General features: G+C 39.8%; 1 protein-coding gene across 6 annotated transcripts in view; it reads right to left on the minus strand.

Moving 5' to 3' along the window:
• NCOA2 (nuclear receptor coactivator 2) overlaps nt 1-26817 on the minus strand; it is a 285118-nt gene that overhangs the window by 200757 nt on the left and 57544 nt on the right. The window contains exons 1-2 of one of the 6 annotated variants that reach the window (XM_070802651.1): nt 12374-24031; nt 10750-10925 (exon numbers count right to left, since the gene is read on the minus strand). The exons of 4 other annotated variants lie outside the window; for them this stretch is intronic. The gene's annotated coding sequence lies outside the window, so the exon portion shown is untranslated. Of the gene's footprint in view, nt 1-10749; nt 24032-26817 lie in introns of those variants that run through there. One more of the 6 variants, XM_070802650.1, reaches the window with a different exon arrangement.

The raw sequence follows: 26817 nt of genomic DNA on the forward strand, positions 1-26817 counted from the left end.
CTGTGAATTTCATCCCCAGTAAAAAGCACTTAAAAAAACAAAACAAATATTAATAGAATAACCTCTTAGAGACCGAAAAGAAAATACACTAAAACCTACAAGTGGGTGTGTGAGGATGGTGCCATTTCTGGGTAAATTCTTTAATGTCCACACCTTCTGAATGAAACCATACTGAAACCAGAACAGTGAGAGAAAAGTCGAAAAAGTCAGTTAAACCTAATGATTTCACATATTTTCACTACCTTGAGTTTATTTTCTAGAAGACAAAGGGGAAGTTGCCTATCCAGCTCGACAGTGTCAACAAACACAAAAATATGTCATAATTATTCCCTTCCTCATTGTCTATGTAAAGGAATAAAGGAAATGAAAGCCATGAGTTCACACTCACAAACCAAAACCACAAGAAAAATAATCTAAAACCAGACCATAGGAGCAGGAGAAAGGCAAAGGTTCTCTAGCCCAGAAGTTTGATTTTGCAACACTAATAGGGTAAAGCCACATTCCTGCCACAAGCCTCGTGCTCTCAAAACAGGCCACACAGCTGGCGGTCATGAAAGCTTTCCAGACCAGAACTAAGATAGTAAGAAAACTCAGTGGGTCTCAGGGCTGAACTGCGTCCTAAACTGATTCTGATGAAAACACCGCCCTGCTGAGGTGTAATTCGATGACAGCCAGAAACTTGGTTCAATAGATGATTATAACTTTCACAGAAAAGTCCTGAAGAAACACTGCTTTGAATGAGGACCCCTTTAGTTCATAATGATCTGTCCAAAGTATTGAAAACACTTTCTAGATAGAGTCACCCACGTGATGCACACCACAAGGAAAATGCTTCAGAAAGCATCCAGGGGTAAACTATGGCTGTGTGAATATTAAGAGTCCAGCTTCCTCTGGAAGTCAAAGCACCATGAGGCTGAAAAGAAAGACTGATTCGATGTGGAGCCTGAACTTGGTTTACACGGGCCCATGGGGTTGTTTAACGAGCTGTTTTAAAGGGACCACGTTTTCACCAAGCCCAGGGAGAGTGCCCTATGAAACTACCGTGACCAACTCCCAGAAGCAAGACTCTCCTGCACAAATCTCGAACGCTTCAACTCAACTGCCAGAGAACACTCTCAAGCAGCACTCTGGTTCTGTTTTTAAAACACTCAAGAAATTACTCATCCAAAAGGGATTTAAGGAGATACCTGAAGAGCTGGCTGCGTGCTACATCCATTTTCTTCCTCCCAGAGGAAGTCGTCTTACTAAGACATTCTTCACCAAACAGGAAGTAAAAACAGCATTCTTTCCTATGAGGCTTGACATTTTCTATTGTTGTATCAGGAACTTGATTTTTAAAGCTAGAATGTATTTTATAAATTTGATTCTTAGACAACGTTTTCCTCTAAGTTTAAAAAAAAAAGGTTTGAAAAGTGCATAAAATGAGCAAGTGACTAAATCTATTCACAAACTGCCAATAAACTATTTTATCACATCACCTAAATATAATTCTCACTGGATAAGGGAATGGCAAACCACTCCAGTATTCTTGCTGTGAGAACCCCACGAACAGTATGAAAAGGCAAAAAGATATGACACCGGAAGATGAGCCTCCCAGGTCGGAAGGTGTCCAATTTACTACCAGGGAAGAACAGAGGGCAATAAATAGCTCCAGAAAGAATGGACTCAACATTCAAAAAACTAAGATCCGGTCCCATCATTTCAAAGCAAATAGAAGGGGAAAAATTGGAAGCAGTGACAGATTTTATTTTCTTGGGCTCCAAAATCACTGTGGGCAGACTGCTGCTGCTGCTGCTAAGTCACTTCAGTCGTGTCTGACTCTGTGCGACCCCACAGACAGCAGTCCACCAGGTTCCCCCGTCCCTGGGATTCTCAAGGCAAGAACACTGGAGTGGGTTGCCATTTCCTTCTCCAGTGCATGAAAGTGAAGTCGCTCAGTCGTGTCCGACTCTTAGCGACCCCATGGACTGCAGCCTACCAGGCTCCTTTGTCCATGGGATTTTCCAGGCAAAAGTACTGGAGGGGGTGCCATTGCCTTCTCTGGTGGGCAGACTACAGCCACGAAATTCTGTCAAATACACACTAAAATAAGATCTTCAACAACAACAAAAAAATAAAAAGACGCTTGCTCCTTGGAAGGAAAGCTACGACAGACCTAGACAGTGTATTAAAAAGCAAAGACATCACTTTGCCGACAAGTATCCATACAGTCAAAGCTTTGGTTTTTCCAGTAGTCATGTATGGATGTGAGAGCTGGACCATAAAGAAGGCTGCGTGCTAAATCATTCGACTCTGTACAACGCTATGGACTGCAGCCTGCCAAGATCCTCCGTCCATGGGATTCTCCAGGCAAGAATACCAGAGTGGGTTGTCGTGCCTTCCTCCAGGAGACCTTCCTGACCCAGGTATTGAACCTGCGTCTCTTATATCTCCTGCATTGGCAGGCAGGTTCTTTACCACATACCACCTGGGAAACCCAAAGAAGGCTGAGCACTGAAGAACTGATGCTTCCAAACTGTGGTGCTGGAAAGTCCCTTGGACTGCAAGGAGATCCAACCAGTCCAGCATAAAGGAAATCAACCCTGAATCGTCACTGAAAGGACTGATCCTGAAGCTCCAATACTTTGGCCATCTGATGTGAAGAGCTGACTCATTAGAAAAGACTCCGATGCTGGGAAAGACTGAAGGAAAAGTGAGCGGCAGAGGACGAGGTGGTTGATTCAATTGATATGGGTCTGGGCAAACTCCAGGATACAGTGAAGGATGGGGAAGGGTGGTGTGCTGCAGAAAATGGGGTCACAGAGAGTCGGACATGACTTAGCAAATGAACAGCAACAACAAAATATAATCCTAAGAAAATCATCACATTGCTCATTAAATCTAGGTACACTGATACCAGTTCAGTTCTTACTGAGATCTGCTGCTTTCAACAAAACCATTATGCTTCTAGGTCTCAGTCAAGACTATTACTATGAGTTGATTCCAATTATAAAGATAATTACTGATATTAAGATAAACAATAGCGAATATAAAATAAATGGCATAGACAAATGTTACAAGCTTCCTTTTCACTTAGAAAGCAGGATTCATTCCAAGTACAAAAACACTGGATTTCAATAAGCATGATATCAACTGTGCTAAGCTGCTTCTTCCAGAACCAGGGATCAAACCAGTGTCTCTTATATCTCCTGCACTGGCAAGAGAGTTCTTTGCCACTAGTACCACCTGGGAAGCCCATGACATCAATTATTATATGATAATAAGCAATATTGTAAGAGCAATATGAGTATTTACTAGTATTATTCAAAATGTTTATAGTTACAGCCAGTATTTGAATTTAAGTAGTTTTTCCTCTAGTACCTTCTTCACTGAGAGATATTAAAACATTGTAAATGCATGTAAGGCTTGGAAACCAAAGCGTTGTAATTCAAATACTGACTTTTACCATATGTATGATTCTGAATATGTTAACCTCTCTCTTAGTTTCTTCATCTGCAAAATAGGAATAATATAGACCAGCAGTCCCCAATCTTTTTGGCACCACGGACCAGTTTCACAGACGACTTTTCCATGGACAGGGGATGGGGTAGGGGGGTGGTGTTTGATGGGGTATGATCTGGGGATGATTCAAGTACATTACATTTACTGGGCACTTTATTTCTATTATTATTACATCAACTCCACTGCAGATCATCAGACCTTAGACCCCAGAGGTTGGGGACCCCTGATATACATCATGTTGAGTTTTTAAGAGTGTAAATAAGACAACATCTGTAAAGCACATATGGAAGGGTTTGGGAATAGCAGGCACCTAATACAACTAAGATCATGGCATCTGGTCCCATCACTTCATGGGAAATAGATGGGGAAACAGTGGAAACAGTGTCAGACTTTATTTTGGGGGGCTCCAAAATCACTGTAGATGGTGACTGCAGCCATGAAATTAAAAGATGCTTACTCCTTGGAAGGAAAGTTATGACCAATCTAGATAGCATATTCAAAAGCAGAGACATTACTTTGCCAACAAAGGTCCATCTAGTCAAGGCTATGGTTTTTCCAGTGGTCATGTATGGATGTGAGAGTTGGACTGTGAAGAAAGCTGAGCCCCAAAGAATTGATGCTTTTGAACTGTGGTGTTGAAGACTCTTGAGAGTCCCTTGGACTGCAAGGAGATCCAACCAGTCCATTCTAAAGGAGCTCAGTCCTGGGTGTTCTTTGGAAGGAATGATGCTAAAGCTGAAACTCCAGTATTTTGGCCACCTCATGCAAAGAGTTGACTCATTGGAAAAGACCCCATGCTGGGAGGGACTGGGGGCAGGAGGAGAAGGGGATGACAGAGGATGAGATGGCTGGATGGCATCACCAACTCGATGGACATGAGTTTGAGTGAACTCCGGGAATTGGTGATGGACAGGGAGGCCTGGTGTGCTGCGATTCATGGGGTCACAGAGAGTTGGGCATGACTGAGCGACTGAACTGAACTGAACTGAATACAATAATTACTATAATTATTATTGAAGTTGCAGAAATCTATCAACTAATTTCTAGTAACAGCCACAAAAGTGAAATGTTCATGACCATCAGAAATACTTCCAAGAATTTGTTTTAAAGATGTTTTTAGACTTGAACTTCTAGGTGCCACAAAGTCCATATGGCATCTCTGTCATTAGGCTGCGTGGTAAGACTCTTCTATTGGGTACTTCCTTGATGTTAGTGAGAGAGGAGCAGGCGTTCCATCTCTACTTGAAACACTAGGACTGCCAACTACTGAGTCAGATTTAACTAATTCATAAACTACTCAGACCATGCTAAACACTTTGGGAGGCTGTGCCGAAATTTCTCAGCAGCTAGTCAGTGAGTATGGTGCGTAAGATCGTGTACTGGAAACTTGGCACACACACCAATGATCAACGTAATTCCTGCCCTCAAAGAGTTTACAATCTAAAAGAAATAAACCAAAGAGTAATTAAAGAAAAATGCAAGAGAGTATATTAATTCTTGGTATAAGAGTAGGCTAAAGATGGTTATGGAGAATGACTGGTGGACAACTGATGTTAATTAGAAAAGTTTGAGTCAGTCAGCTTTTATCAGCTTTAAAAACAAGAGAGAAAATAATGGATGACTAATAGATGAAAGGCAGCTATAAATATAAATTATAATTTGGACACTGAATGTAGCCAACAGTACGAAAGCGCATCAAAGTAGGATACCACATCAGTGATTACCACAGTGGAAAGCAAAGTCATCTGGAGAAGGAAAAGAACAAAAATCAGCAAACTGAGAAAGTTACTCTCAGGGCTGCTAATAGCCTTAACTGGAAATTTAATAAAATTTTAAAAGTATTTGCTATATTGATTCCTTTGCTAATCACTCAATCTAGGGGGAGAAAAATCATTGCTGAGGGATATTCAATTTATTACCAGGACCAAGTTTCTATAAACCACTGGATAAATCAAACTGCTGATTATATGGTTACAATGTCTAACTCAACTGTGCCTACCAAACTATCTTTAGATTTTCTGTCATTTGGTGTGACTTTCAAATTTTCTAAGAAAAGATCAAATAAATAAAACTAATCCTCCCAAAGACCGAATTTTAAAGAATAATGTGTAAAGTGTTAGTTGCTCCGTAGTGTCCAATGCTTTGTGACCCCATGGACTATAGCCCACCAGGCTCCTCTTACCCTGGGATTCTCCAGACAAGAATACTGAAGTGGGTTGCCATGCCCTCCTCCAGGTGATCTTCCTGACCCAGGGATTGAACCCAGGTCTCCTGCATAGCAGGCAGATTGTTTTCTGTCTGAGCTACCCAGACAGAATATGTACACACAACTCTTCAAATATTACACAGCAAGTTAACAGTATTCCCAGAGCAATTTTGGTCTTCAGTGGGATGAACATGCTTCCACGGGCAATTCAAGGCCCCACTCCCCAGGGTTAGAGCCTCACTACCCCCAAGGTGGCCCTATGTTGTTTAGCTCCTAAGCTGTGTCTGACTCTTTGGCAACGACCTGGACTGTAGGCTGCCAGGCTCCTCTGCCCATGGGACTTCCCAGGCAAGACCACTGGAGTGGGTTGCCATTTCCTTCTCCAGGGGATCCATCCAGATTAGGGATCGATCCCACGTCTCCCGCATTGGCAAGAGGATTCTTTACAGCTGACTTACCAGGGAAGAAGCCCAACTGGCCCTATATACCACCCAAATTAACTCTACAACTTTTTTTTTCTCCCTCTCCAAATCTGTCTTAATAAAGCATTCCAGTTTCCAAAACTGACATACATGCGCCTGAGATCCACATTCTTAGACAAGTAAGCTCCTGATGATTCCACCTTAAAATTCTCTATCTTCTCCATCTTATATTGATAAGCGTATCACCTTATATTGATAAGATATATTCTACCTAACTCTAAAAGGATATGCTGAGTTTTAATGTGCAGATTTGTTTTCAAAATCTAGTGCAAAATTTCCATTTCCTTGTTTTCTCTGAACTGGTCAAAGACCAGGTACTGGAGGGTACAAGAAGTCGTGTTAATATTATCCTTACCCTCACAGGATGCACTCAGTAGATAAACAATCTCTAAGACAAAATCAATACCCTTTCTCACTCATTCCAAGAAGAGCCTGCTATCCGAGGAACCTGCTCCGTAGAGATGCTAGAACAGGTCTTTTGTTTACAAACTTGGCCTCATAACTGGAGCAGCTCTTTCAGATGATATCATTCTCCCTTTAATGAAGCTATTATTCACACTGTTCTTCTTAGATTTTCCTTTTTAAGATCATATGATAAACCAATGTTCATTTTGGAAAACAGAAAAGTAGAAAAGAGAGGGAAATAACATTCACAACTATCCCACACCCTTGAGGTACCCTTTGTTAATAGTTTAGCTAATATTCTCATTTCGTTTCTTTCTTTCTGGTGTTTTTCTATCCATATCTTTAAAAATGATTAGATATAATGTTCTACAACAACTCACTGCTCTGCTGTTTTCCCTTACCATAATTGGTGCTATCATAAGAATATAATATCATTTACTTTTCTCCCCTGTTCAGCAGCACTGCTTCCATTGTTTCACTGCTTAGAAACTGTATGATGGAAGTCTGTGCACATACATCTTCATCTGGATGCACAAGTACTTCCTTGAAACAGAGTATCAAGAATGGCATTCCTATGTCTAAAGATAGGATCAACTGTAAGGCTTCTGATATATGAAGCCAAAGTAATAATCAGAAAATTCAAATTTATACCACAAACCAAAGTGATTATCAGAAAATTCAAATTTATACCACAAACCAGTAGTTCATGAAAACACTCTTTAATCACAACCTAATTAACAAAGGGCAGGCTCTCACTCATTCATTCATTCCTTTTACTAATTTGATACACAGACAGTGGCACCTCACTGCAATTTTCGTTGTATTTTTTATTTAAGAACATAATCTATTCTTCATAGAGGCTAAAATGAGACTTGGCTTTCTCCCAGGATTTTTGACATGGGTGGCCCATGAACTTGGTCTGGTCTTTCTGGCCAAAGATTAGTCACCTCTACCTCATCACCTCATAAATGGAGGCCATTACCACCAACATTCTAAGCAGTAAAGGCTGCTGTCCCTGGACACACCTACCCTCCTGGTGGCAGAAAGCTCAGATGGAGCCACCAGAAAACCAGGCTGGACTAGTACTTACCCCTCCATAACTAGCAAGACAAGCCAAGAACACTGGTAAAGGTTTCACAGATCTCCTCAGAACCTTCAACTGTTCTGAATAATACTTTTCTTACTCTTCCTGGCACCTATGATACAGTTCACCGCAGTACTATTTCTGAGTTGCCCAGTACTTAGAACACAAACTGTGAGTCTGTGTATATTATGTACGTAAAGTACTCATGTTCTTTCTCTTCGTAATTAAGTTACTAACCAGATACACATCAGTCTCTGTAAATATGTAGATGAAGTACACATGCTCTTATCTTTATTATCTAAGTTTCCCCACATACATGTGAAAAGATAAAGGCATTTCAGTACTATTTGTCCAAACTAGTGAGGGCAATAAAATGAACACAAACAGGGGCTTCTCTACTGGTCCAGTGGTTAAGAATCAGCCTACCAAAGCAGAGGACACAGGTTCAATCCCTGGTCAGGGAAGACCCCACGTGCTGTGGAGCAACCAAGCCCATGTGCCACAACTACTGAGCCTGCGCTCTAGAGCCACGGGCTGCAACTACCGAGCCCATGCACCCTAGAGCCTGTGCTTTAAGAGAATGCCCCACAATGGAGAAGCCTGTGTAGCGCAACTAGAGAGCAGCCCCCGCTTGCCACAATGAGAGAGAGCCCAAGCAGCAGTGAAAACCCTGTGCAGCTAAATAAATAAATAAATCTTTTTCAAAAATTAATACAAATAAAGTATTGGAAAACCGACCCCTCCACTCTTCACATACAGAGAAGTGGGGTGGGGGAGGTTCAAGTGTTGTGATTCTAGAATGATACAGAGAACTCAAAGTAACTTGAAGGGCATGGCTCTTATAAAATCATCTGTAACATGGAAGGTTCAGATGAGGAAAACCGATAGCAAGTTTTCCATTTCTTATATTGCTTACATATGATGAATCATCAGGATTGTTGGCCACAGCCTGAGTGATCTGATACTGACAGTTTTAAGCCCAAATGTAGAGTAAACACGTTGGTAGCTCAAAGCTATTTCCCAACAATCAGGCTCTTCCAGGTGCACCAAGGTGGACTAGAAGACGTGACAAAATATTTAGTTCTCAATGGTTTTCAACTTTAAAATAAATTTATTGGTGGTAGCCCATAAACTCAACAGTGACTTACAAGTCAGAAATGGCCTTAAAAAGAGAGAGAGAGAAGGCCTCAGCTACCTTCCTGGGGTTCTAATAATTAACTCATTCACTGGGTTTCTTTAGAGACGGCACTCTTGTGTGGGACAATCAGTAACCAGTCCCGTCCTGAGAACTCTTTACCAGCAACTAATCCACATCGTTGCCTGTGCTTAAGTTTTTCTTGCTTAACTTCAAACTTTTTGACACCTATTACAAGACTACAGATTTTCCTGAAGTTTGCTCAAGGATATTAATTCATCCTGCTTTGTGTTATCTCCTTCCACACAAGCACACATGAACAGTCTTCATATGAACAACAATCTTGCTGTCTGTTCATTTATATTTTGAATACTATCCTTGAGATAAATTGAGTAAAGTGTGCCTAGTAAAAGAAGATTCGGCAGAAAGCAAGACTCCTGTATGTCTCCTCTCTTCATAAACATAAACCAACCTTCCCCTGGTCCTTCAAAGATCCATTCAAATATTGTCCCAAGCTTAAGTACTAAACTGCCTGAAATGATTGTATTTCAAAGATATTTACTTTAAATATTCTTCAACCCATTCTCCATATTTAAATAGAAAAAAAGGCATCAATGACAACACTAAGTTAATTCAGTTAAAAGCCAACCAGTTAAACAAAAGCAGCAGTACAATCTGACAATATGATTGTTCACAACTAACCAAAACCCTCTAGCTAAAACAAGCCTACTATAGACAGAAATTTACCTGAATCTCCAAAGTCACTTTTAATCTTACTATAGAGAGCAATCATCCAGTAGATAATATGATTAAACACTGATGTATTAAAAGAGTCTGAAGAACAAAATGAAGATAGACAGACAGATAGGTTAGGTTTTTAAAGCTGCATTACATACCAAGTGCTTCCAACAATCCCTGGTGCTTTGGGAGACAGCATTTTAATGAACCAACTTCATGCACGCCATAGGCTCAACCCACATTTCCTGATTTCTATGACAGAGATTGTCATTAACCTACCAAGATCACCAGGAATGCAGTAACAGTGTGGCCACACTTAAATAAACCTTTCATCTACTTGAGGAAAACAAAAATACTGTGAAACTGGAATGGCAGGTCGTACAACTTAGCACTATTACACGTTGGTTTCAGATGAGACCGACTGACTAATGAGCATACCTGAGACTCATACAGGAACGGCAAACACGTGTCACTTGCACAAACTTGGAAAAATAAGAACTAATCAATTCAAGTAATTTTTCATCAGAATAACTTACTGTAAGATTATGTAAGCCATCCACTGAATAAAAGCCTAGATAAACTCCTACAGATGAAAGTCTAGATAAAGTCCTACAGATGATATGTAATTTCTATATTTTGATGCCAAAAAAAAAAAAAAACCTAGATTTTTGAGTTATAAAGGTCTTTAACTGGGACTTTCCCAGTGGCCGACTGGTTAAGTTTCTGTGCTCTCAAAGTAGGGGGCACGGGTTCAATCCTTGGTGGGGAACTAAGATCCCACATGCCAAAGGGTGTGGCCAAAAGAAAATAAATAAAGGTGCTTTTTAAAAAGGGTTTTTACTGAATTCTATAAGACAATTAGTAAGTCTGGGACATTTTTGGATACAAGCTTTCTTGTCCCCACCAAGTCTCCTTTGTAGACATGGTTTGTAAACTTGATTTCTTCAAAAGTTCTTTACCATATTAAACTCCTTTAAAATCTCCCTTAAATAAAACTCTAAATGAAACAAGTGGTTTCTAGGAAATTTCAGTTCAGTTCAGTTGCTCAGTCGTGTCTGACTCTTTGCAACCCCATGGACTGCAGCACACCAGACCTCCATGTCCATCACCAACTCCCGGAGTTTACTCAAACTCAAGTCCATTGAGTCGGTGATGCCATCCAACCATCTCAACCTCTGTCGTCCCCTTGTCCTCTCACCTTCAATCTTTCCCAGCATCAGCGTCTTTTCAAATGAGTCAGTTCTTTGCATCAGGTGGCCAGAGTATTGGAGTTTCAGCTTCAGCATCAGTCCTTCCACTGAATATTCAGGACTGATTTCCTTTAGGATGGACTGGTTGGATCTCCTTGCAGTCCAAGGGACTCTCAAGAGTCTTCTACAAAACCACAGTTCAAAAGCATCAATTCTTTGGCTCTCAGCTTTCTTTATAAGTCCAAGTCTCACATCCATACACTTGTCTTTATTATAGAAAAAACTGATCAGTGATTTAAAAAGTAATCAAGGCTTGCTTACAGAGACAGAAATTAGGGGAAGAATTAGTTGATCAGCAATATTCAAGAACATATACACAACCATTAATCTTTAAATATGAGTAAGAACACATATTTCACACTAAATACATTTTCATTCTAAAAGGTAACTTTTAATTTTCATTTCCCTGATATCAAACTCCATATCCTACTAGATTAAATTAAAATTTAAAAGGAGAAAAGATTCATAAGACTAACAATGTTGAATGTGAAGCAAATAGAACCTCATATATTGCTGATGGGAATGAAAACTTATACAAATATTTGAAAAACTGATTGCCAGTTACTACTGCTGCTGCTGCTAAGTCGCTTCAGTCGTGTCAGACTCTGTGCAACCCCACAGACGGCAGCCCACCAGGCTCCCCCGTCCCTGGGATTCTCCAGGCAAGAACACTGGAGTGAGTTGCCATTTCCTTCTCCAATGCAGGAAAGTGAAAAGTGAAAGTGAAGTCGCTCAGTCATGTTCGACTCTTAGCGACCCCATGGACTGTGGCCCACCAGGCTCCTCCATCCATGGGATTTTCCTGGCAAGAGTACCGGAGTGGGGTGCCATTGCCTTTTTACTAAAGCTCAATTTATAATTTACCCAGGATTTCAATCTTAGGTATATACCCAAGAGAAGAGAGCATAAAACATGCATAAAACTAAAAATATGTAAGAGAATGTTCACAACAGCTTTATTCTTAAAAGCCAAAAATGGAAATGACCCAGATGGCCATCAATAAGACAAATACAAAAATGTTAATATATTCACATAATCGAACACTATATAGCAATGAAAAAGAAGAAATAAACACTACACTACAACGTAGATGAAACTCACAGATGTAATTCTGGGCAAAAGAAGGCTGGGCCCAGAGAGTACATTCTATTTTTATAAAGTTCAAGACCAGGAAAAACTAATCAAGGAGCAATCAAGATCTGTGGGAATTGAGACCAGAACAGTGGTTATCTTTTTAAGGATATTGATGACAGCATGCACACAGAGTCTCCTGGGTGCTAGAAATGTTCTCTGTATTGATCTGGGTAGTATTCACAAAAGTGTATACGTATTCACATATATATTCAAACTCATCTGAGTCATATTCTGTCTTACTACTTACTTACTGGCTTCCTGACCTTTATAAGTTATTTAGCCCCTTTACACCTAACTGACTCACAAAGAGTCAGACACAACTGAGCAATTAAACTGAACTGAAACCTAACCTTTTCCTTTATAGGATGGGGATACCTTTGATACAGGGTTGATCTTTAGATTATAAAGTATTCAAAAAATGGTAACTACTATTATTACCTGTTTTTTTATTTGCATCAACAGAGGATCACGGTGAAAGGATTTTTGAAAACCAATAGTGAAAAGAAATAACCTACAGTCATGGGAAAAAACAGACACAAGTTTTCAAAATCTGGACAGATCTGATGCCACAATATAAAAGCAAAACCAATACTCAACAAAAATGCATGCACAGTCACAAGAAAAGAAGAAACTATGTATATGGAATCCTAAAAGGTATGAATGCGTGCAATATACTTAGGGAAGATTTCGGGTTGAAGTGGTTAGATAAAATAAACGCAACTCTAACACCTAAGACTTGGTTACCTTCAGTTACTCGGAGAAGGCAATACAACGCAAATGAAAAGAATTAATGATTTCTTATTAATTTTAGCAATTTTCTCTCCCAAATAAAACCTTTCAATTAGCTAATTTGTTTTAAAGCCTCTCATACTCCCATTTACTCAAGAACAGTCAGCATAGGAAATAGTTCTAACATTAAGGAGGGATTTATTTAATCCCAAATTGCTCATAACAGCATAGCTCTTAATAAAAAGCAAACTTCATGTTTAAATTACAACTTTAGTAAAGGTATCATATTAATATATTATTTCCTAGATTTTTTCCTTATAAAAATGGCCCAAATTATTACTTATAAAAGCTACAGCATAAAGCTTTCTTACAAAAATAAAACAAAATAGAATCCTAACTTGACCAATTCAATGCCAGAATGCTAAATTTAAAAACTTAAAATTACCTAACCTAATACAGTTCAGCACGTAAGTAACTGCAAAAGGTCATTACAATTTTCAAAACATTTACTACAGCTTACATGAGTCTTTGAATTTATTCTGATTCAAAATTCTAGCCTGCTCAAATGTAAAATGCTACTAAAAATGTTAAACTAATTTGAAAAACTACTATAACTGTATGAATTATATAGAGATGTTTTGCTTTTTACAGTTCTTTTCAGTTCACTAACAAAATTTATAGCTAAAAGTAACTGAGATAATCTTGCTTTAAGCTAATATGTCTGAAATTACTGCTATGTATTAATTTGTGTCAATGTTTAAAAAGTCTAACACTTTGATGTTATTTTCATATCTACATTTTTTCCCCTGGCATCAAACTGCATACTAGCAGAGAAACCAAAGTAAAAATCAGGCTTTATCCATGTTCATTTTAAACTAAGCTTTCATTTTCATTTAAGCTTTATCTTTTTACATTTAAATTTTCTAAAACAAACCTCATCTTCCATAAGGCAGCAATCACGTATATTGTTTAACAAAATCATTAAGATGTTACAGTCCCAGCAAAGGCAGTAAGAAAAAAAATGCATTTTCACACCCAGAAGCAAGTTACAGTTCTAAACAATAAACCATGACTTATATCATGACATGAATAGAGATGCTGAAAAGGTTAGAATGAAAAATCCCCGTGAGGTCAATAGGATTTACTTTTATATTCATGTTACATGAATACCTTTATTAGGGTTTGAAAAAACACCGCTTATGAAAAGCAAATCACTATGTGATAATGGATGCCATTTTAAGACTTGCAAATCAACTCTTTTACTAAAAACACAGGTATACGGTAAACAGTAACTGGAATTCAAAGAGGTTGGCGATGAAGCCAACAAACTGCGAGTAGCTACAACTGGACAAAGTAAATAGCCCCAGAATTTTCACATCTCTAGGAATTCTTTTAAAAAGCTAGTCAATTTTTTTTTTTTTTTGGTTGAAAACACAACTACACTTGCATCTGAGCAGAGAATACGTGCGCTGAGCTTAAGCCTATTATGAATTTAAATGGCTAGGTTTGTAAGAGCATTTAAAACTACACTCAATTATTAAAAGAAAACCACCTACACTAAAATCTGTTTCACAATACCACGACACACTACAATATGATTTAGTCTATTTCAAGAATGCTAGTCAGACTAAAACTTTTCCCCAGCGTATTCCTAGTTCTAGATATAAAGATGAGTCTTTTTTTCTGTGGAAGTTGATAGAAAATTCTACCAAAACCCCCTTTGACTGTTTTAGTCATAAGTTTTGTTGTTGATACTACTGTTTTCTGGGGAAGGTGATAAGTACTTAAAAAAAAAAAAAGTGTTTTAAGGTATATGACAAGATATTTTGCTATTTGAATAGATTTTAACAGCAATGTAATGCTTCAATCAAACTAATTTTTTTTTCCATTTTAAAAAACTCACAAGTGATCGGTGCTTGCTTTGGTGTTCTGAGTACTCTAAGTCTATTTAATCTTTAAAGTTCAAATTCCAGGAGTCCATAGTTCAGAGAAACACAGGCTTTACAAAACCTGGGAAACGGTTGCTTAATACAGAGAGGAATACAAAGCACTGAAATCATCACATATTGGAGACAAGAAATACATTATTCTTCTCCACAGAGGACAATGCCTATATTTTAGTCATTACCTCAAGTTATCAAAGCAGGCCTGAAAGGTAAATATTATTACCTTCATTTTACAAAAAAATGGAAAAAACTGAGTCTAAATAACTTGCCTAAGGTCTCACTGCTAGTGGCAAAGCAAAGATTCAAACCTATGATTCCACATTCTCAATTCCATCTTCTTTCCACTCTACCTTTATCCACTGCGATAGTTGGTAGACACATTTATCAAAGAGCTGGCAGGACCGGTCTTCGCCAGTTGTTTACAAGGCATGTTCAAAGACTGGACCTGCTTGTTAGCTGACGTCAGTGAATGAACGAAAAGACTCAGAAGGAAATGGAACAAAGTGAAGAATCGTCACAAGCGTGCCCTATTACATCAATGCCTAACTCAGGGCGCATCCATCCCAGATCCCCCAGCTCTGTAATGCTATTGGGCACGAGGGTCTCTGGAAGCCTTGGGGAGCAGGAGTGAGGCAGTGAACTCGGCTCTGTCCTCAGGCACAGCAATCGTTTCCCTGATAACCTGCTCAGCTGGGCTCTCTTTCATACACTGCCGGGCAATGTGACTGTCCACTCTCAGCAGTAATGTCAATGCGTTTCTGAAGGGTCTACAGTTCACGGGTGTGCCAAGGCACAGAGGTTTGAGAACCACGGGCCTGGGTACATCTGTGGACTCTGACAGTGAGAGTTGTCTGCCCATGTCAGTTGGGAGGTCCTGAGAGCTACCAGCCTCCCATCAGCTTGCTCAGCCCAGCCATCTCACAACTTCATGCCCCTTTTCTGACCAAACTGGCACGTATTTCTAAGCGTGAGCATGACTGGTCAGTTGTCCTGTCATGGAACAAATGCTCCGTATATAAATATGCTCACCACTTGTGAATTTCACTTCCTCCTCTTCACCATTTCCTCTGCTTTGTGTCAATCTTCTCTTTGTTTCTGTTGCTACTACCCTCCTCAGCTCTTCCTAATTCCACCATTCAACAAACTTTTCACTAACTAGCTCCTCTCACTGTAAAGTCCCTTCTATACTACTGCCTAACTGATCTTCAAGAGCATTTTCATGCAGGGAGATGGACTGGGAGTTTGGGATTAGCAGATGCAAGTTATTACATACAGAATGGAGAAGCAACAAGGTCTTACATAGCACAGGGAACTATATTCAATATCTTGTGATACGGATAAACCATAATGGAAAAGAATATGATAAAGAATATATGTAAAAAAAAAAAAACAGCTTTCATCATGTCAAACTCTTTCAATAGATCTCCACTGTGAATTAGATGTGTTCTTAACATCTCCACCTAATGTTTAATGCCTAATCTGTATCCTCCCTAATTATTTATCCAACCTAATTTCCTACTTCAGATGGACACCAAAGAACCAAATCGGCCTCTATAATTAAACAATCGGATCAAGCCTGCTTCCTACCCACACGTTCGTGTGCTTAACCTCTGAAGGTGTCAAACCACGTCATTCCCACATTAGAAACCTGCAACAGTTCCCTGCTGCTGATGGAAATTCAAACCTTTCAGTAAGACATAGATAACTCCCCACGATCTGGCCCTAAAGCATCTCTGCCATCATCTTCCTACAACTAATGTGCATCCTGTTCTCCAATGACACTGGGCTCTTCGCCTCTCCTGGCAGGGATCTCCCTGGCCTGGCCTGTATCCATCTGTGTCATGATACTCAACATGGATCCAGACCCCCGTCATCTCTATTTGGTAACAGCCTCTCCATCTTTCAAGGTTCCGCTCCTGCTCGTGATCCTTGGATCTCACTTCTGAAAATTGGATCTCTTTATACTGTTTATGAGGCTCTGTCTTAAATTTCAGTTGTAATGGTCCACATGCTCTATCTTCTCTTTCAGAGCAGAAAGCTTTCCAGGACAGGGGGCTCTGGCTTGATCTTTACAACAATCCTAATACCTTATAGCACAGGACCTTTCTTGAAATACTTGTTATAATAAGTACTGACAAACACAGTGTACATGGGTCCCTGGCGGAAGGCATCAAATATTCTACCTGGTAGATGTGGTGAGAAATAAAATAAAGCAAAATAACAATAAATAAATAATCAAAAAGTCTCAACATTATCAGAAAGTCAAAACTTGTAAAAATGCAGACTTCTGCCAGCACTGTGGCACTGGAGCCATCAGCTATCTTTGGCCACATAAATACTGGTCATTTCCTCAGTCGCCTTGAACACGGTCCCCTCATTCCCGTCTCCATAAGCTCTGCACACGCAAACCCTTCCCCATACCCCTGATTCCTTCCTTCAACGTCCATGATCAGCTTTTTCAGGACTGATGTAACACACTCACAGTCGTGCCACAATGTCTGTTCCCTGGAGAGTAGGCCTGAGCTCAGTACTCTCAACCATTCCAAGAGCCGGCTACTACCAGGAAGTATCTGTCAATGAAAGCATTGCACAGCTGAACAGACTTTATACTAAATCTGAAAGGTCTGCTGTTGTCTTAATTATGGTAAAATACACATAACATAAAATTTACCATCTTAACCATTTTTATGTGTACAATTCAGTAGTGAGAAGGGCATTCACACTATTGCACAACCAATCTCCAGAATTCTTTACATCATGCAAAACTGAAACTCTGTAGTCACAAAACAAAAACGCCCAGTTTCCATTCCTCACTACCCCCATTCCTGGTGATGAGCATTCCACTTTCTGTCTCTATGAACTTACCCTAGGTACCTTATGGGAGTGGAATCACGCCGTATTTGCCTTACTGTGACTAGCTTATGTCACTCAACACACTGTTGAGAACAGTTTCATCTAACTTGTCAGCATTTGCTTCCTTTTTAAGGCTGAATAATATTCCATTGCAGCTAGAGATCACGGTTTATTTATCCACTCATCTCTCAATAGACACTGAGTTGCTTCCACCTTTTGGGTATTAAGAGTCATGTTGCTATGAAAATAGGTGCACAACTTAAGGTTTATTTTATGAAAACGAGAGTCCCCCTGAGGGGCTGTGTGAAAAGAAAAAAATGGTACCTCCAAAGGGAAAAAAAAAAGTCACCTTACAAAGCAGCTGAAACTTCAAGACAACAAGTTCCCCTTAAGAATACCGATGGAGACAGGTCTGCGTGTATGATGATGCCACAAACCAGGAGCTGCTCACAAACTAGGGCTTGTTTGTGTGTGCTCAGTTGTGTTAGACCTGTTGAGACCTCATGGACTGCAGGCTGCCAGGCTCCTCTGTCCATGGAATTTTCCAGGCAAGAATATTGGAGTGGGTTGCCATTTCCTACTCCAGGGGATCTTCCTGACCCAGGGATCGAACCCTCATCCCTTGCATCTCCTGCGTTGGCAGGTGGATTCTTTACCACTGTGCTGCTAACATAAACTCATTATAATTTTTAACATGTGGTATGGACCAAATATCGACATGTTTAAGAGCAATCCTATGTGCATGTGTACACACACACATACATATGTGCGCACGTGCCCCCAGCCTTGCTGAGAAGAATCCCTAATCACAAACAAGTCCCCACTATTGCTCATCTGGAGTGGGTTAGCAAAGTTGTCCTTGAGAAATGAAGCTCCTCTAAACACTGGCATTGGTGAGATTCGGTGTGGGGCTCACATTTTCCATCAAGCAACAGTACTGTCTCTCTGCTTTTTTCCTTATTCTCAGCTTCCACTCTAAACTTGGACACCGCTCTCACTCTTAGCCCCAGATCTCTAGAATAAGAGGGGAGACTTCCTTCTAGATCCAGGGAAGTTTCTACCCAAGGGCTGCTCCTGAAGCCAAATGAGGGCCACTCACAGTCAGATGCAATCACACTGCCTGCCTCCCAAGAGCTAGCCGAGTGAGATAGTGAGAGCTCCAGCCAGCATGCCCTTTCCAGGGATCCCTGTCTAGTCAGCAAGAGCATGGAAGGATCTGACAAGGGAAAGAATTCCAACTCAACTTTCCAGAAAGATCTTTCTGGACAGGAACAGGGGTACTGGTTAAGGGCACAAGTGGTGGGGCAGACACTGGAGGCAGACCGCTGAGACCCGCACACCGGCTGGGGTCTGACTCCTGCGTGCCATCGGCAATCAGAGGTGGTGATCGTGCCCACTTCAACCCAGGGATGCTATCAGGTTTTAAGTAAACTGAGTTAGTATTACTGAACAAGGCCTGTCCCGTGGTAATCACTATGCCAGCGTTTGTAAAATAAACAGTGTAAATTCTATGAAAAAGATCAATACTACAAAGGAACAATTAAGTCCAGGTTTCCTTGGTGGCTCAGTGGTAAAGAATCAGTCTGCCAATGCAGGAGATGCAGGTTTGATCCCTGGGTCCAGAAGATCCCCTGCAGCAGGAAATGGAAACCCACTCCAGGATTCTTGCCTGGGAAAGCTCATGGACGTAGGAGCCTGGTGGGCTACAGTCCATGGGTCGCAAAAGAGTCAGACACAACTTAGAGACTACAGCAACAACTATGAAGCCCAGGTACCTCAACCAATTGTTCAACGTGTATGATTCTTGGTACATACCTGCTAACCACAAATCAAAGTCTCCAACACTAAAAAGTCAGTAAAACTGATTGCAATGAAGCACACACAGGGGGAAAAGTGTCATAACTGATTTATTACTAATAAAATGAATATTATTTAAGACAAGAACATAGATATTACTCATGAATGTTTCTATTTAGCATTTATAATATTACTTGCGAGTTTCATACTTGTTTAGTCATTTTTTAAAATTTATTTATTTTTCATTGAAGGATAGTTGCTTTACAATGTTGTGTTGGTTTCTGCCATACAACAATATGAATCGAGTATTATGGTCTTTTAATTAGCAAATTCTAACCTCTGGTAAGACAGAAGCCTGGGGAGTAAGCTACAAGATTTTCCACAATCCTGGCAGACACATAGAACAAAAGAAAGACCTTAGGCCAAATGTTCCAATATTCAAATGCATTCCATTTAATATTAGTCAATCCCATGTTGTCTCCTCTATGGATTTTGTACACATATTACATTTCAAGTATACAACAACTTTTAATTCCATACAGATCTCTTTTTCTATGACAGTACTTTCAAGGTACAATTGACAAAACCTCCCAGGATTCTTTTCTCTCAAAAAAAAAAAGTAAAGATTTTTTTGGAATGATGCTAAGATTTGAGGTATTCTTTTTTAAAGTTTGTTGTTATCTTAACCACTACAGAACTCAGTAATACACCTGATACTTCACATGAAACAATATCACACACAGAGCAGTTATTCAACCAGCCAACTGTTTCTAAATGATTTGTCTGTTTTGACAAACTAATGACAGTTAAATTAAGTTCCTTGTAATTGTAAAATCCAAAATAATCTGAATTTTTTAAAAATTCACCACACTAATGCAGTCATTTTCTTCAAGATAGTGAAAATTAAAGCAAAACAAAACAGAAAACCCTCAGATAGTCCCTTAGGGCTTGTAGAAAAATCGAGCTTCTCAGCATCTTTACAAGTCAGTTCTGAATATCTAGTTTTCAGAAAACTCAAAATAACTTTAAGTTATTTCTCTTAAAGTTTAAAACCTACAAATGCTGCTTTATGTTCTTCACAATGTTTATACGAAATCAAATAAAACTACTTTCGTATAAAGACAGTTTTAGCTTAACACTGCATTCTCATTAATTTGAAGGAAACCTAAATAAATTAGCTTCTTTCGCTGATTCTACACCTGCAAATACATTTTTAATTAATCATCCTAACAATAATCACCAACTCAATGGACATGGGTTTGAGTAAACTCTGGGAATTGGTGATGGACAGGGAGGCCTGGCGTGATGCGATTCATGGGGTCGCAAAAAGTTGGACATGACTGAGCCACTGAACTGAACTGAACTGAACACTAATCTAACACAATTGCTAGATTTTCACATGCTGAATTATGGCCAACCTGATAACATTCTGGAATACATTAAATACTGCCAGGGTGCCAGAACACACACATAGTAATAGTAATACATTATTATTTCATTGTATTTGTTCTTTCGTAATGATAGATTTCTCTGTATTCTACAAATTAACATACTTTTCTCTCTTTACAATTATTTACACACGCACACACCCTACACAGTTTAAAATCTCTTCTAGAATACTGTTTGGCTAAGCAGACAAAATTACAGAAGGTAGATTCCAAATATGCTTCAAAACACATACAAAATAGAAGTAATGTCACTAGATAAAGTACATAAAGATAGTATTTCAGAAATAACAGCCTATAAGCCATTAACCATTAACTTATATTCTATTTCATTACAGGCACTGAGCAGAAAAGATAAATATTTAATATCCTCAGATGGTCAATAAATTTGAATTATTTCAGCAGTCACTGCAAATACATTAGCAAATGCCTCTAGTTATAATCCCATAGGTTAGTAAACAATTTTCAAGGGACAAAGTGACTAGGTGAACTAAAGTTTATTCAATGCCTCAGATCAAATTAAATTTAATCTTAATCTTAAAATTCCTTTAAGATTTACATTTTTATCAATGAAATCAGTGCAGTCTCTACTTCTGCCCTTTCTGTTCCTTATCATTCTGCCACACATAATGGCAGATTTGCCAGGATGTCACAAATAACTAAAATAATGTATGAATATTTCTATACCATTGCCATCTCAAAAACAGTCCCCAGAGTCAAAGAATCAGTGATGATTTCCACTGGCACATTAAAATGGGTGACAAATGTAAAATGCAGATGACAAAACAGCCCTATCTCCTCTTTCATTAAGAATCTGAGTCTTGGCAATTCCCTGGCAGTTCAGTGGTTAGGACTTCTGAGCTTTTACTGTGGGGGCCTGGGTTCCATCTGTGGTCAGGCAACTAAGATCCTGCAAGCCACAAGGCTGGACCAAAAAAAAAAAAAAAATCCCAAACAGAATCTGAGTTTATTCAAAGCTTTCATTCTAATTCAGAGTTAAGAAAAAGTGAAAGGAGATATTCAACATGAGTTCCACAAGAGAAAGCAATCTCCTTAAAAAATGTGTTTCTGGGAGTTTCCCTGGTGGCTCGGTGGTGAGTAATCCACCTGCCAGGGCAGGAGACATGGGTTCAATCCCTGATCCAGAAAGATCCCTCATGCCGTGGAGCAACTAAGTCTGTGTGCCACAACCACTGAACCTGTATGCCTAGAGTCTGTTCTCCACAACAAGAGAAGCCACCTCAATGAGAGGCCTGCTCTCTGCAGCTAGAGAAAAGCCCATGAAGCAACAAAGACACAACACAGCCAAAAACTGAATCAATCAATTAATTAAATAAATTATTTTTTTTTTAATGTTTCCAAAACCCATTTTAGGGTTGACTGGAACTTGGGACACTCTGCTATGAAGAATTGTAAATGGATATGAGTTTCTCTCACAGCAACAAAGGCCTTTTTAATCCATATATTTTATTTGTATAGCATTAGCATGCCTTTACAACTCTGGTGGGGAAGGTTTAAGAGTGGCTGACCAGCAGGTGGAGGACAGGAAGTTTTGAATTTGAAGAGGAACACCCACGGGCTAGAACAGAGGGTACAGCTGGGCTAACCAGTGGACAACCAACCAGTAGTCTGGGCCAGCCTGCTGTCTCTTTCAACTCTCCTCACCGTGTAACCTCTGCCCCGAATTTCACTCCTCCTTTAGCGGGCTACAAAACAGACACAGCCTCTCTCTGTCTTCCTTAACTACAAACCCTCCAGATCACTTAAGGACTTCTACTGCTAATGGCAACAACAGCAGGAGTGTTAAATGGGCCCTCTTCTGTCTCAAGCCGGGTTGAGTTCTTTCCTGGAGGCAAATGAGGCTTCATTCCAGGAACTGGGACCAGCCAGGAGAGGAGGAAAGATGAAGGCTGCTCTCTGGAGCAGGGCAGGGCTAAAAGTGAGCCAGAGGAGAGAAAAGTTTCCAACACTGGGCACGGAACAGGGGAGGGAGGCTCCCAAACTGTAAGAAGTCTTGCAAAGTCAATCCAGATTACATAAATCAAGGGCAATTTATTAACAAAACTTCAGCTATCCCAAAGACAACTGAGTTCTAAATAGTAGGATAAAAAATAAACACTTAACTCTCTCAAAAACGCAGTTCTTTTATTTCATGTAAAATGTATCCCAAGTGGAGTTAACACTAACATGCTCTTTTCAACTGCTGACGCCAAAGCGGCAGTTTTGTAGTAAATTACAGTGGCCAAGATCATCTACGAATAATTTACCGTCCAAGTTCTCCAATCACACCTGGAAACAGTTAAGCCTGTCATGCCATGTATGTTCATAGTTAGGAAGCAGGGCCTGTGGATTAACCACATCTGAAAAGTTAAATTATCATTTCATATAACTCCAAAGGATCACAAATAATACAATATGGTTACTCCCCAGGGGTAAAAAGGCAGTGTGTGACATCTGGGGATATAGGGATAAATAATCACTCCAAATCACACAGTTTTCTCAAAGAATTTGTAAATGTGCCATGCATGCTTCATAGATTTTTTTCTCTGCTCAGAAGTTGGCTTCAAATTCTGAAATGTGACTTTTCAGCCAGATAAAATTTCAAAGCATTTTTTAAGAAGGATACTTGGACTAACAGCACGTGCTCCCAAACACTAATGTGTCCTTTCTTCTCTCTACGGGGGCAGGCGGGGGCTGCAGAAACCAGTCAGCACAAAAACAATTAACAGCAGCAATCTGATGGCAACTAAACCTTGACTTATATAAATACATAGAATGCTTGGACCCATTCCAAGTACCCTGTAAAATCCTATTAAGATGATGAATCGTTCATAATTTAGATTTGTTTTAGCTCTAAACTTCTAAATGCAGCATAAGCATTAAATCCCTCTCACAGAGTCCATGATAAATTCCAACTTTCTCTGCATGGTATTTTCTGCTACTGTTCTCCAAAAATCACAGATTTTTTTTTTTTTAATTGATATTCGCCCACGGGGGTTCCCTGGTGGTCTAGTGGTTAGGAATTGGTGCTTTCACTGCCATAGGGTTCAATCCCTGGTGGGGGAACTGAGATCCCACAAGCTGCACTCCCTGGCCAAAATTAAAAAACAAAACAAAACAAAACAAAAAATCACCCAGACTCAAAAGAGATCTTCTCCAACACTCTCAAAAAAATTTAGAGGGGGGAAAAAAAATCCTGGTGATTTGCCTAAGGTCAAACAGTGCCAAAGGATGGAGTAAAAAGTGACTTTGGGTTCAAACAGTCAGCAGGCAGCAGCAGAGTCGAGGTTGAGGACTCTTAATCAGCCTCTCCCCACACCAAACTGAAACCCCCACCCTACCCCCACCACTCCTGTCCAAATACAAAGAACTGCAGTGCTTACTGTCTTGTCGTGAAATGACATTTCCTTCTAAGAATGCTACCTTTACTATAGGGAATGAGCACCCATGCTACTGTTTAAAGAGAAACAACGAGCCTGTCTGTGTTCATCAGCAGAATGTATGTGGTTTCTTGTGATGCTCTGAAACATAAAGAAATCTACCGATGGAATCCTCACACTGTAAATGTTTAAGGATAAAATGTTTCAAATGGATAACCAACAAGGACCTACTGTGTAGCACAGGTAACTCTGCTCAATGTTCATTAGCAGCCTGGATGGGAGGGGAGTTTGAGGGAGATTGTATGCATATATTACCGCTGAGACCCTTCCCTGTTCACCTGAAACTACAATTGTTACTCAGTTATACCCCAAAACAAAATGGTTTTGGTGCTAAAAAAAATTAAAATTAAAAAGAAGAAATAATCAACTTATCTGTGTTTATCAGCAGAATGTATGGGGTTTCTTGTAACATTCTGAAACATAAGAAATCTAGTGATTGAATCCTCCTCACTGAACAGTTTAGTAATAAAACGTTTACCATTCTATTACGAAGGACCAGCAAGAACCTACTGCATAGCACAGGGAACTCTGCTCAATGCTCTGTTGCAGTCTGGATGGGAGGGGAGTTTAGGGGAGAATGGATGCACATATATATGGCTGAGTTGCTTTGCTGTCTACCTGAAACTATCACGACACTGTTAATCAGCTACGCTCATATAAAATGAAAAATTAATGATAATAAAATGTTCAATCAGGAATAGAACATTTTCACGTGAATCTCCTTCTCCAAAGCTGCAAAGATCCTGCTTTTCTGGCCCTTGCTATGGCCACGCCACTGCACCTGCCATTCTGACCTGTTCAATGACTTTTTAATAACTGTTTACAGCCACTGGGTGTAAATATCAAAGTGCTTGCTAAACAGTAATTACTTCTCCTTCTCGTAACATCCCTTTTTATAGAGATAAACAGCCTCAGATCAAGGCCTGTGTCTGCACTGAGGGCAGTATTTTTCTATTGCTAAAACTTAAGATGCTGAGTATTATGGAAATGATTACCAATCTGAACACGAGAAGCCTGCCTTTTTCCTTTAAAAAGACAAACACTGATATAAGAAATTATTTCTTTTGCAAAATATAGAACTTTGCTTATCATATATATCTACACCCAGAAGTGTCACTAAACAGGACACATCAAGCAGGCAGCTTGCCCAGAGCCCAGATCATACTAAGTCACAACATGCCCAGAAAATGGCTGGGCTGGCGAGTCCATCTCTACACTCAAGCTGTTGGGTTGAACAGAACCCTAACTTTTATAAATGGTAACAGATTAATGCTTAATATAATTCCTATGTACATCTGTTCACTATATTCCCAAATCTTTTATCATGATGGAGTGTCATATATTTAATTTGCTGACAGGCCAGTGGACAGGTTGAACTTCCCTGGTGGCTCAGACAGTAAAGAATCTGCCAGCAATGCAGGAGACCCAGGTTCAATCCCTGGGTAGGGAAGATCCCCTGGAGAAGAGAATGGCAACCCACTCTAGTATTCTTGCCTGGAGAATCCCATGGACAGAGGAGCCTGGCAAGCTACAGTCCACGGGGTAGCAAAGAGTCAGACATGACTGAGCAACTAACATTAGTGGACATGTTAATTATGATTTTTCAACTACAAAAGCATGATTTTTGTCTTTACCAATACCATCCATGTGAAATATATTGGCAGATTCACATCAAGTTGGCCTAAACAGTTTTCTTTAAAGTAAGTAAAATTAATCTCCCCTTCTTAATCATCTTCATTCTGTGGATTAAGGTACAAAGATATTGGGATTCACTTCATACATTTATAAATCCATGCTGAATCACGTACAGTAACTTCTATCTGAAAATTTAAAGTATCATCGTGGGTTGTTTCAATCTTTTATTTAATAGAAATAACCAAAAGAGGAGGTGGGGGGGGTCGATTGAGCCCTGATACCACCCCAGAAATCAATCAACGTCATCACTCATGTGATGCCTTAGGACGCACTTCCAGCAGAGCTCTATGATGCTATAAAGACAGCACTTATTAGAAAGATGGTGCCTGTCACCCCAGGAGCCTGCTGCACACTTGCAGTGACATCTCTAGAAAGGCTCATTTTACAACCCTTCTATACCATTAACTCTAGGTACTGGAATAGTTAAACTTCTTAGGAAGAGAGTGTAAGGAGTTTCACTGAAGGCAACTATAAACGACGACAATCATTTCATCCTTTTCAGTCAGTATCTGCTGAGTGTCCATACCAACTGCTGAGGCAGTGAAAAAGAGAAAGCAGAGTCAGAAAACAGTTTCTACCTACTAGGAGCTTGTAATCCAGGAGGAGATATTAAGCAAGTACCCAAATGGCGATGATACACAATGAGCTAAGCACGCTAGAAAGAATAAAGAAAAGCGTTCTGCAGGTCACCAAGCTTGTCAACAAAGTATGAGATTACCATTGACAAGCTTCCTTTTAGCAGGTAGAGATGAGGAAAAGGGTACTCACCGAAGGGCAAACAGCTGAACAAAAACTCAAGCACACAAAACAGAGATAAAGCCCTCAGGCCAGATACCAGCGTGGGTAAAGCAGTGTAGGGGAGATCAAGGAAGGAACATTTGGGGGCGCTGTTCTGGAAGACCTAGAAAGCTAAGGAGTTTGGACCTACTTGAGGAGGCTGTGGCTTCAGGTAACCTGAATCTAAAGAGTGGTCTGAT

The sequence above is a fragment of the Bos indicus genome, chromosome 14, assembly GCF_029378745.1.
Source record: "Bos indicus isolate NIAB-ARS_2022 breed Sahiwal x Tharparkar chromosome 14, NIAB-ARS_B.indTharparkar_mat_pri_1.0, whole genome shotgun sequence".
NCBI classification, from domain to species: Eukaryota; Metazoa; Chordata; class Mammalia; order Artiodactyla; family Bovidae; genus Bos; species Bos indicus.